The following is a 19,457-nucleotide window of genomic DNA, read 5'->3' as shown; positions in this document are numbered from 1 at the left end:
GTCGACAGATAGCTTTTCGACCTTGTCTGCCTTCGTGAACTGTTATTAAGTTAGATAACGCCGCGTTGGCATCGAAAGCGTTTACAGTTGTCGCACTTTACTATAACAGTATTCAAGGTGGAAATCATACTGTGCCACCATGTTAGAATGTTGGAATGCCAATTAAGTGGCATTATTATGAGTCTTTGACGCAGTTCTAATTCTTCTCTTGTTGTTGACATCTTATCAAACAAGAGTGTGATTTATTGTCGTGCTGCTTTTAATTAATAAAATTCCATTAGTATTTCGATGGGACTATAATATTCTAACAGCTATCAGTTACGTATAAAACCATAACATAGGATGATTCCATTACAGAAGAACTTAGCATCGCAAGAAGTTTATCTTCGCATGTCAGCCAAAGATGCTTGCAGTTCCTTGCGCACATTTTGAGAAGCGAATGAGATAATTTAGAGAAGACCTTATTCCAACGCAAAATCTAATGCGGAATACCACGAGGAAGAGCTGGAAGTAAATGACTGGATCAGACGAAAAAGATTTCCGGCTTACATCTTCACATTGTACTGAGAAGAGCTAAAGATCACTGTGGATGGAGATGTCTAGCCGAAGGTTTAATTACTTAAAAAACGAAAGAAGAAATGAGGTAGAGACACTCTGTAGTGAGTAAAACGATTTACGGTGTTGATGGGGGTGATTCATATATTTATGAGGAGCGTTCAATAAGCAATGCAACGCATTTTTTATCGGACAATTTTGATTAAAATACAGAATTTATTGTGGGACATCGTGGAATATTCCCGCTTCAGTCCCTATAGTTTCAAGAAATTCCGGTAGGTAGTGGCGTTATACGTAGCATTCAAAATGGAATCCGTAACGTAGGTGTGTTCCAAGCAGACAGCTGTCATTGAGTTTCTTTTGGCGGAAAACCAGACCTAGCAGTGAACAAAAGCACGGTGGCGCCTGAAGATGGAGCTCTAACCTTTGAAACCCGACGTGAAATAAATTAAGAAAATTACTAGCAACTGAAGCGGAGTTTTATTCTGTAAATATGTTCCTATGTTGCGGGTGTTCACCTGATCAAATATTTTGCATCGCAACAAGGTCGCTCAAATTAGATCTCCCGTGACAGCCAGCAGCACACAGTTGTGACTCCTGCAATGTTGGAACGTGGGGACACTCTCATTCGAGGTGATCGGCGAATCACAGTCAAACACCTCGCTACTCAGATGGATGTCTCTGTTGGTAGTGCTGACATATTCGTCCACGAGTTGGGGTACTCAAAGGTGTGTCCCCGCTGGGTCGCTCGCCGCCTACCAGAATTCTATAAAGAACAACGAAGGACCACCCGTTTGGCCGAACGAAGGATGCAATCCAGGGAAGCAGTACGTGGATGACGGGGAGGTTATCGATACAGGACGCTGGTTCCGACGTCGACCAACAGAGTGGTGCCATGCGGATATACAGGCCCTCCCAGTAGAGTGGCGTAAGACACTCGCACTGAACGGAGTCTATGTTGCAAAACAGCGTTTGGCAGCCGAAAGAGTGGGAAATAATATTGTGCATTGGAATCCTGAAAAAAAAAAACCTGCTTTCAGAAAAAAAAAATTGCGTTACTTACTGAACGCCCACCATACGAGGGTGAGTCAAATTAAACCTTAAATATTTTTTAAATATTATTTATTGTGCAGAAGTGATACAAAGCTGTATCACTTTTCAACATAATCTCCCCCACGCTCAATGCAAGTCGTCCAGCGCTTACAGAGTGCATAAATTCCTTTAGAAAAAAATTCTTTTGGTAATCCGTGCAACCACTCATGCACCGCGTGGCGTACCTCTTCATCAGAACGGAACTTATTTCCTCCCATTGCGTCTTTGAGTGGTACAAACACATGGAAATCACTTGGGGCGAGGTCTGGTGAGTATGGTGGATGAGGAAGACATTCACAATGCAGGTCTGTGACTGTTCCAACTGTTGTATGGACAGTGTGGGGCCTTGCATTGTCATGTTGCAGAAGGACACCTGCTGACAGCAATCCACTCGCTTTGATTTGATTGCAGGCTGCAGATGAATTTTTAGATCTGTGTATGATGCACTGGTGACAGTGGTCCCTCTAGGCATGTAATGCTCCAAAATAACGCCTTTTTCGTCCCAAAAGAGAGTCAGCATAACCTTCCCTGCTGATGGTTCTGTTGGAAACTTCTTTGGTTTTGGTGATGAGGAATGATGCCATTCCTTGCTCGCTCTCTTCGTTTCCGGTTGGTGGAAGTGAACCCAAGTTTCGTCCCCAGTAACGATTCTTGCAAGGAAGCCATCACCTTCTCGTTCAAAGAGCCGAAGAAGTTCTTCACAAGCATCGACACGTCGTTTTCTCATTTCAGGAGTCAGCTGCCGTGGCACCCATCTTGCAGACACTTTGTAAAACTGGAGCACATCATGCACTATGTCGTGTGCTGACCCATGACTAATCTGTAAACATACTGCAATGCGATTCAGTGTCACTCGCCGGTCATCCTTCACTATGGCTGCAACTGCTGCAATGTTATGTGAAGTCACAACTCGTTATGCCTGACTTGGACGAGGAGCATCTTCACTGCTGTCATACCATTTGCGAACTTACTACTCCATTCGTAGACTTGCTGCTGTGACAGACATGCATCGCCGTACTGAACCTTCATTCGTCGATGAATTTCAATAGGTTTCACACCTTCACTACGCAAAAGCCGAATAACAGAACGCTGTTCTTCCCTGGTGCAAGTCTCAAGTTGGGCGGCCATCTTTATACTGATATTGCGACGGTATGTGTGCATCAGCACTATGCTGCCACCTACAGGCCATTGTGCACGCTGTTTGTAGCACACTTACCAACTTACAGGATAACAGCAAGAAATTTCGATTTGATATTACAAATTTAAGGTTTTCATTTGACTCTTCCTCGTATATAGGCACGTGTGATGGATTAAATATCAAAAAACACCGCAAACTGTTTCACATTTGTGATTGTCTGACACATTTGTGCGTCGAATGCATTCAGAAAGGTTTTCAGAAATGAAGGGAAAGGATTGGCAGTTAACGAAAGCCTAAGGCAGTCGTTCCATAATTTTCAAAAAGCTGCAACAAACTCTGATGAACCGTTGCTCAATACAATGTCTTGAAGTCATGTGTATCAAACCTTCTTATATTAGTCAAGGGATTTTATTGGGGCAAGCGTAAAAGATAAGCTGCCGTAAGCAGTCATTTTTGTTATCTTTACACTTTATGTTCCGTGATGGACGCACTGCAGACGCCGTAACTCGCAGATGAGTCTGATATTGCAACAGGTAGACCGCCTCTGCCACTAAAGGCGGTCCTTACGGAGCGCCATAATGGTCCTTTAGCGCGGCAGCCCGCGCTTCCACACGACAGAGCACCATTCTCGCAAGATGGCGGCGCCTCGCCGCATAGGGCACGTCGGACTGCTCCTGCTGGTGTCGCTCGCTCTAGCTTCGGCACGGGTAGGTAAACACAGAACGTGGATAACTCTGCAAGTATACAGTAATGAAATTGCAGGGCGTACACAGATTGTCTCATTGTCAACGTCTGTTGCCAGTATGGAGATAATAGTTTCTAGAAATTCTATTTCACAAAAATAGTGCAGGATATTTTGAAATTCATTTGATGGTACGTCACTACCGTATACGAGCTACAGCAGTGTAATTAAAAATTACACCAATTAGAACTGAAATTTGCTCATTGCAGTAGATTGAGAACATAATGATACGTGAACGATTGGGTACAAGGTGTACAACGTTGCTTCCGCCGTTTGCCGATAGGTGGCGACAACGGTAAGTAGCGGTCGAAAGAAGCAGATCGCAGACGTCAGGCAGTTAGCTTGGACCTCGGTCAACATAACATCATTCAAACATTAGTCGATTTTTGTGCATAATAAAGTTGTACTTGATTGAAAATTCTCGTCATCTGCGGGAGGTGTTAATGTTTTGTTTCAATATGAAGAAGACAGTGGCTGGGTCTCATCGAATGCTCTCAGGAACGTATGGTAAGGACTCTGTTACTAAAAGTACGTGTCATGAGTTTCAGCGCTTCAAGAACGGTGATTTTAACGTCGTAGACCGGCATTGTGGTGGGAGAGAGAAGTTCTCGAAGATGCAGAACTGGAGACATTGCTGAGTGAAGACTAGCGTCAAACTCAAGAATAATTGACACGATTAGTGGGAATGACACAGCAAGCCATTTCAAAACGTCTCAAGGCTATTGGCATGATTCAGAAAGAAGGAACTTGGGTCCCGTGTGAGCTGAAACCAAAGACGTTGAACGGCGTGAGTGTGTTTGTGAACAGTTGCTTCAGAGGCAAAAACGGAAGGGATTCCTGCACCGCATTGTGACCGGGGAAGAAAAATGGGTTCATTACTATAACCCTAAACGCAAAAAATCATGGGGATATTCCGGCCATGCTTCCAAGTCGACGGCCAAACCGAATATTCACGGCTCCAAGTTCATGGTCTGCATTTGGTGGCACCAGCTCGACGTTGTGTACTATGAGGTGTTAAAACCAAGTGAAACCATCACAGGTGCTCGTTATCGAACGCAATTAATGCGTTTGAGTATAGTATTAAAAGACAAACGGCCGCAATACAGCGAGAGGCACGATAAACTGATTTTGCAACACGACAACGCTCGACCCCACGTTGCCAGAAGAGGTCAAAACATACTTGGAAACGTTAAAATGGGAAGTCCTACCCCACCCGCCGTATTCTCCAGACATTACTCCCTCTCACTATCACCTGTTTACATCAATGGCGCATGGCCTGGCTGACCAACACTTCCGATCTCGTGAAGAAGCCACGAAGTGGATCGATACGTGGATCGCTTCAAAAGATGAACAATTTTTTGACGCGGGATTCGTACACTGCCCGAAAGATGGGAGAAAGTAGTGGCCAGCGTGGAAAATACTTTGAATGATACATGTGTGACCAATTTGTTTCGTTAAAGCCTAAAATGTTTGGGAAAAAAAGTCGGATGCAAAGTTGTACACCTTGTATTTTTATGTGAATTGGAAGTGAAATGTGGACAATGAATGGTACAGATAAGCTATTGAAATGGGGTCTTAAAAAAGATTAGATGGTGAACTAAGGAAGAGGTGTTCAATCGAATTTGGGAGAAAAGAACTTCATGCACAATTTGATTGAAAGAATGGATTGAGTTATAGGACAACCCCTCAGGTGGCAAGGAATAGTTGATTTTCTAATGCAGGCAAGTGTGAAGGGTAAAATTTGAAAAGGGAGATCAATGCTTGTTTACAGTATGCAGGTTCAGAATGTGTGTATGTGTATTCCTATGGCACCAAACTGCTGAGGTCATCGGACCCTAGACTTACACACTACTTAAACTAAGACACACACACACACACACACACCCATGCCCGAGGGTGGACTCGTACCTCTGGCGGGAGGTACCGCACAATCCGTGACATGGCGCCTCAAACCACGCGGCCACCCCGCGCGGCTCAGAAGCAGGTTCAAACTGATGTTGGGTGTAGTAGTTATACAAAAGCTCGCTACTTTCGACTTATTTACTGTAAGCGATGTTTTTCCGCAGCACAAAATACGAATGACTTTATTTACATTTATTTATTTGATATATTCGCCATTAAATCAATAATAGGCACAATGCACAACATGGAAACATGAATAACAATAGCAGTCAGAACGTATTTTAAGAATAATTTTGTTGTCACTCTCTGGTCTTCAAATTCTTTGATTCAGTGTCACCATTGTTAGGAATCAGCAAGCGTCATTTCAGCCATCCTGAGTACATACAAATAACCTTGCTTGGATTCTACAGCAATGTGGGAGTAGATAAAAAGTTTCACAGACCGAAGTGACCGATCCGAATCCAAGTCCATACTTTCTTCTTTTGTGAAAAGATATCCTGATGAATCGGTAACCTACTGCTTTCCTCGGCAAAGAGCCTTTCACTGTGTTGTTATTTATTCACAATCATAACTTAAGGCAAAATGGATGTAAACGTTGTCACAGCGCGCTCATTCTGCTACATCTACGGGAGAGCGATTGCATTTCGAAAAACGTAATTTCCGTGACCTGGCTCGCTCAGAATCCCAATTAAAACCCGACAGCATATTTATGAATTTTTTAGCTAGTTTTGTTGTTCAATTGTTTTTTACTAGTATTTCTTCGAGAGGAACTAAACGTCTACTATTAGTGACACGTTCTCAATAGAACGCTTAGACTGCTATTTGCCGTGGACTTACGGCTGATCTTACATTGTAGATTCTAATGTTATGAATGAGAACGATAGGTTACTGCATGTGAATAAACCATCCCAGATAAAAGGCTCAAGCACTGACCACACTTCTCTGCAGCACTCTCCATGGCGCTCATCCCGAAGTAGCTGATTAGAGTCTTGGCGACATTTTTTGCATCAGAATTAGCCACCAAGGGGAGGACAAAGGGTGGCTAGTATTGCACTGAAGCCCTGGATGAAATCCCATAAGACATTTTTAAGATAATCCGTCCAATTGAATAAGATGTTCTCTCTAATGGTCTCATTGATGCTGAGAATGGTAGATTGTACACTTGCACTGTGTTTTACCTTCTCCTTCCGTCATCAACAGCACTAGTACGATAATGCTCTACGAGCAGTCATTAGTTACACTCCTGGAAATTGAAATAAGAACACTGTGAATTCATTGTCCCAGGAAGGGGAAACTTTATTGACACATTCCTGGGGTCAGATACATCACATGATCACACTGACAGAACCACAGGCACATAGACACAGGCAACAGAGCATGCACAATGTCGGCACTAGTACAGTGTATATCCACCTTTCGCAGAAATGCAGGCTGCTATTCGCCCATGGAGACGATCGTAGAGATGCTGGATGTAGTCCTGTGGAACGGCTTGCCATGCCATTTCCACCTGGCACCTCAGTTGGACCAGCGTTCGTGCTGGACGTGCAGACCGCGTGACGCGACGCTTCATCCAGTCCCAAACATGCTCAATGGGGGACAGATCCGGAGATCTTGCTGGCCATGGTAGTTGACTTACACCTTCTAGAGCACGTTGGGTGGCACGGGATACATGCGGACGTGCATTGTCCTGTTGGAACAGCAAGTTCCCTTGCCGGTCTAGGAATGGTAGAACGATGGGTTCGATGACGGTTTGGATGTACCGTGCACTATTCAGTGTCCCCTCGACGATCACCAGTAGTGTACGGCCAGTGTAGGAGATCGCTCCCCACACCATGATGCCGGGTGTTGGCCCTGTGTGCCTCGGTCGTATGCAGTCCTGATTGTGGCGCTCACCTGCACGGCGCCAAACACGCATACGAGCATCATTGGCACCAAGGCAGAAGCGACTCTCATCGCTGAAGACGACACGTCTCCATTCGTCCCTCCATTCACGCCTGTCGCGACACCACTGGAGGCGGGCTGCACGATGTTGGGGCGTGAGCGGAAGACGGCCTAACGGTGTGCGGGACCGTAGCCCAGCTTCATGGAGACGGTTGCGAATGGTACTCGCCGATACCCCAGGAGCAACAGTGTCCCTAATTTGCTGGGAAGTGGCGGTGCGGTCCCCTACGGCACTGCGTAGGATCCTACGGTCTTGGCGTGTATCCGTGCGTCGCTGCGGTCCGGTCCCAGGTCGACGGGCACGTGCACCTTCCGCCGACCACTGGCGACAACATCGATGTACTGTGGAGACCTCACGCCCCACGTGTTGAGCAATTCGGCGGTACGTCCACCCGGCCTCCCGCATGCCCACTATACGCCCTCGCTCAAAGTCCGTCAACTGCACATACGGTTCACGTCCACGCTGTCGCGGCATGCTACCAGTGTCAAAGACTGCGATGGAGCTCCGTATGCCACGGCAAACTGGCTGACACTGACGGCGGCGGTGCACAAATGCTGCGCAGCTAGCGCCATTCGACGGCCAACACCGCGGTTCCTGGTGTGTCCGCTGTGCCGTGCGTGTGATCATTGCTTGTACAGCCCTCTCGCAGTGTCCGGAGCAAGTATGGTGGGTCTGACACACCGGTGTCAATGTGTTCTTTTTTCCATTTCCAGGAGTGTATATTAATCCAGAAAAGGGACGATGAAAATAAAAGGACAATATCTGCATAAACAGCTATCCACTAATGTAAAAGGTAATGCCGTTAAAACTAAGTAACTGGCACACTCAGTATTTACATCATCACGTAACAGAGATCGTCATAAATATTTTCTTGTAAATTGGTACATATGATTAGTATGGCTGCTGATACATATTACAACGTTAAAGAAACGCAACATTCGGCATATACATAGTATACATATGTGTGAACGGTACTGTAGCGAAAGGAGATTGACGGCCACTGAGTTTCAGCACGTTGCTTTAAGCGAAGGCCTCTAGGTGGCGTTTACTGCTGGGTGTATAACTTACACAAAAAATACATGTCCTCATAACACTTTAAGGAACAAGATATAAATTATTTAATATTAAGTAGCTGATATCAGTACAGCTCGTCTTGTAGTCAGACAACGTCAACAAACTTGACACAAAGTTCATTATTGAGCTGATAGATGTCAGTAACAGTACTTATCCCAGAAAGGATTTAAATTTAGATAAGTAAATGAGTGCTGATCGATTTTATGCTCAGCAACGTGTGTTTGTCTCATGGATGTTGAAGGGACATACAGTTCTGGTTCACGAAGTAGCAGCAATAAGCTTGGTGTGAACACTCAAAAAAAAAGAAGGTAACGTGGTTGACTTTCACCGAGACGAAACACTGACCACACTTTAATGTTTTGCCGTTGGATTGGTCTGACAGAACCACATGTACATACAGTGTCCCTCTTCATTACCTTCTCCCTTTTTAATTTTCTCTAGATATTCTCATTAATCACGTGGTATCACAGATCTTGAAAAGGTCACTCATCACAGTTCTGCCAGTACTTTCTGATGTAAGTTTTTTTTCCTCTCTCTGTCTGTTTGTCTATCTCTCTCTCTCTCTCTCTCTCTTTCTGATCTTACAGCTGAACCTTACTGCAAGTTTTGCGAAAAGAGATTGAAGAGGTGAGGAATGTGATTATTTGTTTGCTATTTTCACATTAATCAGGTAAGCTGTCGTACTGATCTGTGATAAATAACTACCCGCAATCTGTAATATGGTTCGTAGTAATATATAAAATCATGAAGTCCGAAGATTAGAATCAAAATTCGAACACATCGCTAATTTCATTAAACGGATAAAGTATTCACAAATAATTTCTTGTACAAAAACCATGAATTTATGTAAACCTTGATTCTGTGTGGAAGATCAAGACCAAACCCAGAGACATACGAAACTAGAGTCGTAGACCTTATGATTCTTCCAAAACAGTTCATGATAACAGGAACATAGCACATTATGTGATTACTTTCATACAACACGTAACGTAGTACATCTTGAGATGGCATAAATCACTTGCTACAGACTGTCTGCAGCAGCTGCCGACACATTGGTAATCACATGACGTGACCCCATCTACAATAATTTTATCGAAATGAAATCCAGCGGTGATGGACTGCGCTAATCTATGTAGTTATTATCCTCTAGAAAGATGTTTAGGTAATGTGAACGGCTAGAAATAATTCGTACGTCGGTGACTTAGGTTTGTTGACATCAGCAAATTGTCAGCCACCTTATAGTGGATGACAGAGGGTACTTTGTGTGCCAGTGGCACCCCCCGCCCCTCCCCCATTCGCCTTCCAGTTGTTAATGGACCACGGGAAGAACGATTGCTGGCAAGCTTCCGTGTGAGCTTGAATCCCTCTAACTTTACCTTCATTGTCTTTTCTCGAGGTATACGGAGCTGGAGACAGTATACTGACCCTTCTAGGAAAGTAGGCTCATGGAATTTTGTCAGTAAGTCACACGCTGATGAGAAACGCTTCCTTAGTAATGTCGGTCATAAGAATTCGTTGAGCATCTACGTAACACTATCGCTCTTATTAAATGAACGTTTAACAAAAGCGAGTTCTTCTGATGACCATATTTCGGATGTACTAAAGTATGCACCCACGACTAATGAAACGGTATTGCAATAATCTCAGTCACCAACATAATTTTATTAGCATCACAACATTACACGTTTCGCTACATCCCCATAATCATATTCCACAACGCAGTAAAACTGAAAACCATACTTGTCAAAACCCATATACAGACCTACACAAGGTGATCAAAAGTATCCGGAAAAACATATGTTTTTCATATTAGGTGAACTGTGCTGACATCTACTGCCAGGTATCCATATCAGCGACCTCAATAATCATTCGATATCGTGAGAGAGCAGAATGGGACGCTCCGCGGAACTCACAGGCTTCGAACGTGGTCAGGTGTATTGGTGTCACTTGTGTTATACGTCTAAACACGAGACTTCCACATTCCTAAACACTCCTAGGTCCACCGTTTCCGATGTGATAGTGAAGTGGAAACGTGACGGTACACGTACAGTACAAAAGCGTGCAGGCCGACCTCATCTGTTGACTGACAGAGACCACCGACAGTCGAAGAGGGTCGTAATGTGTAATAGACAGACATCGATCCAGACCATCACACAGGATCCGCTGCAACTCCTATGACAGTTACGCGGGAGGGAGAATATTTGGATTTCATGGTCGAGCGACTGCTCATAAGCCACACATCACGCCGGTAAATGACAAGCGACACCCCGCTTGATGTTTGGACCGTAAACATTGCACGATTGGACAGTGGAAAACGTTGTGTGGAGTGACGAATCACGGTACACGATGTGGCTATCCGATATCAGGGTGTGGGTATGGCGAATGCCCGGTGAACGTCGTCTGCCAGCCTGTGAAGTACGAACAGTAAAATTCGGAGGTGCTGGTGTTACGGTGTGGTCGTGTTTTACACGGATAGTTGTTTTGTGTGGCGCTATCACAGCACAGGCCTACATTGATGTTTTAAGCACGTTCTTGCTTCTCACTGTTGAAGAGCAATTCCGGGATGACGATTGCATCTTTCAACACGATCGAGCACCTTTTCATAATGCACGGCCTGTGGCGGAGTGTTTACGCGACAATAACACCCTGTAATGGACTGGCCTGTGCAGAGTCCTGACGTGAATCCTGTAGAACACCTTTGGGATGTTGTGGAACAACGACTTCGTGCCAGGCCTCACCGACCGACATTGTTCCCTCTCCCCAGTGCAGCATTCCGTGAAGAATCGGCTACCGCTCCCCTAAGAAACCTTCCAGCACCTGACTGAATGTACACCAGCGAGAGTGGAAGCTATGATCAAGGGTAAAGGGTGGGCCAACACCATACTGAATTCGAGCATTACCGATGAAGGGCGCCACGAACTTGTAAGTCATTTTAAACCAGGTGTCCGGATACTTTTGATCACATAGTATATGTCGCGTTCTGTCACAGTTTGGTAGACCTTTAGCGCCTAAAATGGCAAAATCAGTACAACGTGGCCGATAGCTACTTAATAATGGTCTACCACGTGGAGCAAACTTGTGTACCAAATATGTACTGACGTGACAAATGTCGCGAGACAGCGATATGCATACTCAAGATGTAAAAGGACAGTGCATTGTCGGAGCTGTCATTTGTACTCAAGTGATTCACGTGAAAAGATTTTCGATGTGATTATGGCCGCACGATGGGAGCTAACAGACTTTGAACACGGAATGGTATTTCGAGCTAGACGTATGGGACATTGCTCATAGGAAATCGTTATGGAATTCAATATTCCGATATCAACAGTGTCAATAACGTTCCGAGAACATCAAATTTCAGGCATTACGTCGCACGACGGGTAACGCAGTGGCCGACGACCTTCACATAACAACCGAGAGATGCGACGTATGCATAGGCTTGTCAGTGCTAACAGACAGGCAACACTGCGTGAAATAACCCCAAAAATCAATGCGGGACGTACGACGAAAACATCCTTTAGCAGTCGAGTTCCGATAACAATTTCTAAGAGCTGACAGAATTCGAGAGTGGCGCGGGTCCCACGAAGCCAACTGTCAACAAGGCAGTGTGCAAGCTAGTGGTGGTTCCATAATGATGTGGGCTGTGTCTACATGGAGTGGACTGCGTCCTCTGGGTCAAAATGAACAGATAATTGACTGGAAATGCTTACGTTCGGCTACTTGGAGACGATCTTCAGCCGTTAATTGACGTCAAGTTCCCAAACAACGATGTCATGTCTCCGGGCCACAATTGTTCGAGATTGATTTCAAAACGTTCTGGACAATTCGAGTGAATGATGTGGCTACACAGATCGTCGGACATGAATCCCATTGAACATTTATGAGTCATAATCGAGAAATCAGTTCGTGTACAAAACCCTGCAGAGGCAGCAATTTCGCAATTGTGTACCGTTATAAAGACAGCGCCGTTATAAAGACAGCGTGGCTCAATACATCTGTAGGGGAATTCCAACGACTTGTTAAGTCCTTGGCAGGTCGAGTTGCTGCACTACACAGGGCAAAAGTAGGAGGAGGTCCGACACGATATTAGGAGGTATCAAAATGCTCAAATGTGTGTGAAATCTTATGGGACTTAACTGCTAAGGTCATCAGTCCCTAAGCTTACACACTACTTAACCTAAATTATCCTAAGGACAAACACAAATACCCATGCCCGAGTGAGGACTCGAACATCCGCCGGGACCAGCCATTAGGAGGTATCCCATGACTCATGTCACCTAACAAGGGAACATCCCCATCGCACCCCCCTCAGATTTAGTTATAAGTTGGCACAATGGATAGGCCTTGAAAAACTGAACACAGATCAATCGAGAAAACAGGAAGAAGTTGTGTGGAACTATGAAAAAATAAACAAAATATACAAACTGAGTAGTCCATGCGTAAGATAGGCAATATTAAGGGCAACGTGAGGCGAGGAGCGCTGTGGTCCCGTGGTTAGCGTGAACAGCTGCAGAACGAGAGGTCCTTGGTTCAAATCTGCCCTCCACTGAAAATTTTGCTTTCTTTATTTTCGCAAAGTTATGATCTGTCCGTTCGTTCATTGACGTCTCTGTTCACTGTAAGAAGTTAAGTGTCTGTGTTTTGCGACCGCACCGCAAAACCATATCATTAGTTGACGAAAGGACGTGCCTGTCCAATGGGAACCGAAAACATTTGATCGCAAGGTCATAGGTCAACCGATTCCTCCACAGGAAAACACGTCTGATATTTTGTATACGACACTGGTGACAGCATGTGCATCACATGACAGGAATATGTTGTCGACCCACCTAACTAGTACACTTGGCGAATGGGTGAAAAGCTTCTTCTACCTTGCCCAATTTAGGTTTTCTTGTGGCTGTAATAATCACTCCAAAAAAAGTGATGAAAACATAAGAGTTTTTCACATAAACTGAAAATAAAAAGTTAAAATTTTCGGTCGAGGGAAGATTTGAACCAAGGACCTGTCATTCCGCAGCTGTTCACGCTAACCACGGAACCACAGAGCTCCTCGCCTGACATTGCCCTTAATATTGCCTATCTTACGCATGGACGACCCAGTTTGTATATTTTGCTTATTTTTTCATAGTTCCACACAACTTCTTCCTGTTTTCTCGATCGATCTGTGTTCAGTTTTTCAAGGCCTATCCACTGTGCCAACTTATAACTAAATCTGAGGGGGGTGCGATGGGGATGTTCCCTTGTAAGTGTATACATCCAGCAGATGTCAAAGTACTTAAACACATTTCCTAAGTTGGTCTAGGTGACGATGGACGATGCTTTTCTAGCAAAAAAGGACTGTTGGGGGTGTACAACAAGTGGTTTGATGAGTAGTTTCGAAAGGTCGGGAATCACTGATTATAGTGGGAACCTCATATTAAAAATTAATTAAATTCCGATGATTTGGGTAAAAATTCTATTCTTTACAAATATCACACAAACTTAAATTCATCGAAAACCACCCCTTTGCTAACTAGCAGTAAGCTTATCAAATTTTATCGCATTTAGAGAGAAAAATTCCTAGCATAGTTTCTTGAATAGAGAAATTGGTAGAACAAAACAAATATTGATAAGTTTTAGTATGGAATTCGACAATCTTCTCTAATCACCTTCAAAAACTTTTAAGAAAAGTCGTCAGTTTCTTTTGTGATTTAGAGGCCCTAATACGAACTACTGACTTCAGAATTAATTCAATGACAATGATTGATGCGAAGATTGGATTGCGATGTAGCAAAAGCAATCCAACGAAGTCATTCTACGAATCCAACAACAACAAACAAGCTGGCGGGTACGTAGTGTGGACTTAAGAACAGTAACAATTAAGGTGCAATTACAGATCGTTAATCAGGGCTGTTGTTCTGCTACATTTCTGCTAAGGAACACAAAATTGATTCAAGTGTGAACAGACATATTTTCGACACGGAAATCTGAAGGTCACAGCTACGGTAGCAAGAACTAAAAATGATGCTATAAATAGATGTCTAGTATGCCTGAAGTATTTAACAGTGGAAAAGAACCAAGATGCTTTGTTTCTTTTACAGGACATGCACTATCCGAGACCGCCATGGACGTGGAATAATGGTTAAGTATACAATGTGTCTTCTTTTCTATGTATCGCTGACACCTGTAATTTGCATCCTAGCAACAATCACTGCTTAAACCTAAACTACTTTTCCTTTCTCTGTAATACTATACTTATGTCCACGTATAACATTTCTTCTTTGGAACTGAAATAAAATCTTCACACTACAAATAAAATTAGTGGCTAAAAATGACATGGATTGCGCGACTTGAATAAAGGATGGAGAGGTTCTGGACAAAAGTACGGAAACACGAAAAACACAACTCATTACCATGTCCACTACGGTGTCGGTAAAGCGTTGGCGTTCTAAACAGCTTCCAGTCCTCTAGGAACGGATAAATAGGATCCTGTATGGTTTTCAAGTGAACCCTTTATCAGTCCTCCTACAAAACAGCAGCAAATTCAAGTAACGATGACGGAGGAGCATAGCGATCACGCACCCTTCTCTTCAAAGTAGACCACAAAGTCTCAACAGTATTGAGAACAGCATTGAGATCTGGTGACTGTGGTGGCAAGCAGAGATGTGAAAATTCAACTTCGTTCTAAAAAAAAAAACAGTCCTGGACGATGTGAACTGTGTGCATGAAAGGGGGCCCTCTTGTCTTGAAATACACTATCATCATTGGGAACAAATATCAGCCAAAATGCTCACTTAATCCTTGGCAGTATACGACCTTGCAGAGTAACAATGGGACCCATGGAATACTACGATACGGCTGGCCAAATCTTCACCGAACCCAGGGGCCCTCTTGTCTTGGAACACACTTTCATCATTGGGAACAAATATCAGCCAAAATTCTCACTTAATCCTTGGCAGTAGTACGACCTTGCAGAGTAACAATGGGATCCATGGAATACTACGATATGGCTCGCCAAATCTTCACTGAACCTGGGGGTTCTCTTGTCTTGGAACACACTATCATCATTGGGAACAAATATCAGCCAAAATTCTCACTTAATCCTTGGCAGTAGTACGACCTTGCAGAGTAACAATGGGATCCATGGAATACTACGATATGGCTCGCCAAATCTTCACTGAACCTGGGGGTTCTCTTGTCTTGGAACACACTATCATCATTGGGAACAAATATCAGCCAAAATTCTCACTTAATCCTTGGCAGTAGTACGACCTTGCAGAGTAACAATGGGATCCATGGAATACCACGATACGGCTGGCCAAATCTTCACTGAACCCGGGGGCCCTGTTGTCTTGGAACACACTATCATTGGGAACAAATATCAGCCAAAATGCTCTCTTAATCCTTGGCAGTAGTATGACCTTGCAGAGTAACAATGGGATCCATGGAATACTATGATACGGCTGGCCAAATCTTCACTGAACCCTCCCTATGTTCCACTGCATCGTAGGCTTGGGATGGTGTGCACCAAATTTAAACTCGGCCGGAAGTCGGAAACCGTGTGAGACAAGACTGATTCGACCAGAGGACTCTATCCCATTACTCTATAGTCCAGGTTTTATGGCTTCGGCACCACGTTTCCCCGTTACAGGCATTTTCATCACTGACGTGTGGCATGGAAATCCAGCTCACCGTGCAATTCCCAGATATTGGAACTCCCACCTTGTTGTTTTGGTGCTGACAGGGTTCGCGAGTGTGACATTCAGTTCTGCAATGGCTTTTACAGCTGTCGTCCTCTTATTTTCCTCTTGAATGACCGACAGTCATGATCACTCAAAGCACACTACATTATTCTATCAGAAAAAGAGAAAATAAAAAAAGGAAACTATGTAATGATGGAATATGTTGCCTTTATCTTTTGACAATTTATTCTGAATCAGCAGTTAATCTAAAAAAAACTGTGACTGGAATTTGTGGTCAGAGTAAATTTCTTTTTGGGAAAAATCCCTCTTTTCTGTTGGAGACAGTGACCACCAAATATAATTGTCAAATAATAGTGTGTTTACGATATTCTAATATCTTAATTAAGAACAATCTTGCTGTTCAAGGTACTTTACTTGAGAATGATATAGTCATAACGCAGAGCTTGTTTAGCGGTTTAACTTCTCTATCCATCATTTTCTTCTTATATCATTGTTCAGTTTCTTGTAATTAGTACTACTATTTTCAATTCGCTTATTAATGTATCAGGACAGATGAAAAGGTATTACCCATAAATAAAAAAGATAGAATTCATTGTTCTTTTTTTATTTTCAGAATTTAAAGTTCGTAAATGAATAACACTTCACGTTCTTCAGAACTGTTATTCGCATAATACAGTTTCAGATTATAAGAAGGTTTGAAAACACCTTGCTATCACAGGCTTCCACTCTGGTGTTTGAAGATGGACAGTATACTGATCATGATACAATGACTTTATCACTTACAAAACGCTGGAGGCTTTAGCAGTGTATAAAAACTGAGGAAAAAATAATGGATATATACTTAGACTATTTACAAACCTGTTACCGTTACGAAATGAATTGTATGTGTGCTCGTGAAGAAAGCTGCTAACTGTGAAAAGAGTAATGAGCCGCATCACGGTGGTTATACTTGATATGTCCCGACAGTCAAAGAATACAGTACTATTACTATGTCAGGGGCGAATTATGTGGAATAATAGATCCAGTGCAGCACGATCTATTAGCTTCACTGATTCATTTTCACAACGGCATCCGCAAGTTCGATTATAAAGCAGGCATTGAAAATTATGTCTGTACGAGATACTAAGAACTAATTATAACTAATGTTCACCTACTCGCATTGTTCATTACGGGAATTAATTGCAGAAAACCTTAAAATATACGCTGACGGAAAAAATCGCAATACCAAAAAAAGGACTTAAGCTAGAGTAATGAAATTTCGGGAATACATTTGTCGTAGTAACATATTTAAGTGATTAACATAGCAAGATCAAAGGTTAATGTAGCCGCTAGATAAACCATTGTAAATGTGAAATGCTGGTACATTAATAACCGGTGTACCCATCAGAATGTCGACGGCAAGCACGAAAATGTGCATCCATTGTGTCGTACAGGCATCAGAAGCCAGTTTGTGGGATGGAGACCAAAGCTGTTGTACTTCGTTATTCAATGCAGGGACGGCTAATGTTACTTGTTGATGTCGCTGGAGTTGTCGTCGAATGACACCCCATATGCACTCGACTGCAGACAGATCCGGTTATCGAGTAGACCAAGGCAACACACCGACACTTTAGAGCGTTATCCAGTTGGAAAACACCCCCTGGGATGCTGTTCATGAATGGCAGCGCAACAGGTCGAATCAACAGATCGACATACGGTTTTGCAGTCATGGTACGTGGGATAACTACGAAAGTGCTCCTGCTATCGTACGAAATTGTTCTCCAGACACCACGTGTACGTCCAATGTATCTAGCTCGCAGACAGAGTCGGTGCAAGTCCTCAACTGGCCACGTTTTAACTCGTACATGGCCATCACTGGCGCCGAGATAGAATCAGCTTCCATCAGAAAACACAATAGACTTTCACCCCGCCCTCTAAGGAGCTCTCGCTTGACACCACTGAAGTCGCAAATGGATGTGGTTTGGAGTCAGTGGAACGCACGGTATATGGGGCCTGGCTCGCAGCTGTCCTTGAAGCAAACGATTTGTAACAGTTCGTTGTGTCACCGTGGTGCCAACTGCCGCTCAAATTGCTGCTGCACATGCAGTGCGATGCGTGAGAGCCATACGCCCAACACGCTGGTCCTCCCTCTCGTTAGAGCTAAGTAGCTGTCCGGAGATCCGTCTTCTTGCGACCGCACGTTCTCGTTACCACTGATGCTAGCAATCATGTACGGTCTCTCTGCAGTATCGAAGGAGGAACAGCCAGCTTCTCGTAGCTCTATTACACGACAACGTTGAAACAGTGAGGTGTTGATAATTTCGTCTTTGTCACCTCACAGGTATTCTTGACTAACATCAACTCACCACGTGCTATGTCAAACGTAACTGACGCTCACGACATTTGCAGGCGTGTATATAAAGCAGACCCTATTTGCATTCTTATAGTAGCGCTACTAGCGCTATTCTTGTACATATACATCTACATCCCCATCTACATCTACATCTACATCTACATCTACATCTACGTGATTACTCTGCTATTCACAATAAAGTGCCTGGCAGAGGGTTCAATGAACCACCTTCAAGCTATCTCTCTAACGTTCCACTCTCGAATGGCACGCGGGGAAAACGAGCACTTAAATTTTTCTTTGCGAGCCCTGATTTCTCTTATTTTATCGTGATGATCATTTCTCCCTATTTAGGTGGGTGCCAACAGGATGTTTTCGCAATCGGAGGTGAAAACTAGTGATTGAAATTTCATGAGAAGATCCCGTTGCCTTTGTTTTAATGATTGCCACTCCAATTCACGTATAATGTCTGTGATACTATGTCCCCTACTTCGCGATAATACAAAACGAGCTGCGCTTCTTTGTACTTTTTCGATGTCATCCGTCAGTCCTATCTCATGCGGACACCAGACCGCACAGTAATACACCAGAATCGGGCGGACAAGCGTGGTGCAAGCAGTCTCTTTAGTAGACCTGTTGCACCTTCTAAGTGTGCTGCCAATGAATCGCAGTCTTTGGTTCAAATGGCTCTGAGTACTTTGGGACTTAACATCTGACGTCATCAGTCCCTTAGAACTTAGAACTACTTAAACCTTACTAACCTAAGGACATCACACACATCCATACCCGAGGCAAGATTCGAACCTGCGACCGTGGCGGTCGCGCGGTTCCAGACTGAAGCGACCAGAACCGCTCGGCCACACCGGCCGGCCGCAGTCTTTAGTTTGCTCTACCCAAAACATTATCTATGTGATCGTTCCAATTTAGGGTATTTGTAATTGTAATCCCTAAGTATTTAGTTGAATTTACAGCCTTCAGATTTATGTGACTTATCGCGTAAT

The sequence above is a fragment of the Schistocerca cancellata genome, chromosome 1 (genome assembly GCF_023864275.1).
Source record: "Schistocerca cancellata isolate TAMUIC-IGC-003103 chromosome 1, iqSchCanc2.1, whole genome shotgun sequence".
Lineage (NCBI taxonomy): Eukaryota > Metazoa > Arthropoda > Insecta > Orthoptera > Acrididae > Schistocerca > Schistocerca cancellata.
This window is presented reverse-complemented; position numbering follows the sequence as displayed.